The following is a 2264-nucleotide window of genomic DNA, read 5'->3' as shown; positions in this document are numbered from 1 at the left end:
AAGTGAAGTGTCCCTAAGTGCCACTTACTCGATGATTCCTGAAAAAGCATGTAAAACGAGCGTCAACTATAAAAATAGTTGGTGAGTACTCACAGATTAAAAATAATATAAGTTTCATGAATCAAAATCAAAGTTTTGATAGAGTTTTCCATAAATAAAAATATATTGCAAAAATGAGTAAATAAGTTTGTATAAACAAAGTTTGTTGCCATCGTGAGAAATAAAGTTACGTTGCCCAAATGAGATGCAACGTTCATATCCTCATGGAAATAAAGTTCGTTGCTAAAAACGAGTAAACAAGTTTCATTGCTATAATGAGCAATCAATTTCGTTGCTAAAACATGTATATAAGTTTTCAGTAATAAAAGTTCGTTGTTGTAATGAGAAACAAAGTTCATTGCTATAACGAGATACAAAGTTGATTGCTATAACTGATAAACGAGTTTATTGCCATAATAAATAACAAGTTTATTGCTATAATGAGTAACAAGTTTGTATGTGTATGAGCAAACAATGAGTTCTCAACCAAACCTATGATTGAAGCCCTATCAAGATCTATGCTTATCGTTCCATAGATGAATATGGTATCATGCACTCCAGCAATAGGGCGAGTGAGGAGTTGTCAATTCCTAATAGCGCTATCCATAATGACCATTGGCTCAAAGAGTTAATGGTTAGAGATAAGGGAAGGGCCTTAATACGATAAGTTCTCATGTTCTGTGTTGCATAGACATACGTAGAGAGACATATCAATAAAATAGCAATCATGTTTGATACAAATCAATTTAAATACAACATTCAAATAATAGATTTTCGGGACATGCTTTTCCACCCCAAAACATAAAAAAACTGAAAATAGGGGAGTGCGTGAATACTCACAATATGCAAAATATAGCAACCAAGTTTATACGAGTCAAATAAATACAACGAATATAAATAGTTTAGGACATGCTTTTCCACCCCAAAACATTTAAAAACCGAAAATAGGGGATTGGTGAATACTCACAATATGCATTGAGATGATGCAAATGGTGCCTTGACTACACTCCACACGTACCACTATCGATTCCTACAATAATGGTATTCGTTAGTGAGTCTCTAATCGAAATCTAACACTAGTATACTTACTACTACAATAGAATTATGCCAATAATGTGTTAAAATTTAATATTGATAAGTTATAAACATTTTTCTGTGAAAATTAACTTTCAATGAATCAATTGTTATATAACAATTTAAGCGTAATTTCTCACTATTAAAATGTTAATATTTAACATTTTAAGAGGTGTTCTAATGGTTAAATATTCAAAAACTAAATCAATTTAGTTCTAAAATTTCCCAAACTTTTCATTTCAGTTTTAATTGAAGTCAAATACCTCAAGATAAATTTTCTTGAATTTTTGATTTGTCTAACTATTTTTCACCATTTTAGTTTCTTGAATAACCATAAAATCATGAAAAATACTAAACCGTTAATAAAAATTACCAAACTTCAGATTTTGGTTCTAAATGTGTTAAAAGACTTCTAGATAAATTTTCATGGATTATGGATATGTATAACCATTTTTCATATATTTAATTCTCTAAATAGATACAAATTCATGAAAAATAGAAATCAGTTTCCAAAATTACCCAAACTTTTTGTATTACTGTTATTAAACATTATTAAGCTGGGAAAAATATAAAAATTGATTTCTAAACTGATTAACCAAATTGTATGAGTTTTGAGCATTTATTCTAATAAAAATTGAAATAAATAGGAAACAGTTTCCAAAATTACCCAAAATTTGTGCAACACTTTTACTATACATGTAGAAGCTGTGAAAAATATAAAAGATATTTTTCAATTAGTCTTTCTATTTTTCCTTGTTTAATCCTCTTAAATAATCATTAATTGAATAATAATTATTAAACAGTTAAAGTAAATTACCAAAAATTTTGTACACTTCATCCACAGAATAAATAATCTGGGAAAAATACCAAATGTGGTTTTTATATATTGAAATCCGATTTTGTGTATTTAAGTGTATTTAATTTTTGAAAATAGGAGAAAAATAGTATACAGAAGAGAAAAATCATCAAAATTTTTATGTAGCCTCCTAATGTACTACAAGGTGTTTTGGTATGTTTTCATAATTTTTGGATGAGTAAAACTATTTTTCGTGTTTTTAGTCCATTATAAATACAAAAATCGGAGAAAAATAGGAATACATTATGAAAAATTCTGAAAATATTTTTCTAAGTCTTCCACAGAGAGTATAAGC

Source organism: Lactuca virosa, chromosome 1 (assembly GCF_052849685.1).
Source record: "Lactuca virosa cultivar CGN04683 chromosome 1, Lactuca_virosa_CGN04683_v6, whole genome shotgun sequence".
Classification (NCBI taxonomy): domain Eukaryota; kingdom Viridiplantae; phylum Streptophyta; class Magnoliopsida; order Asterales; family Asteraceae; genus Lactuca; species Lactuca virosa.
This window is presented reverse-complemented; position numbering follows the sequence as displayed.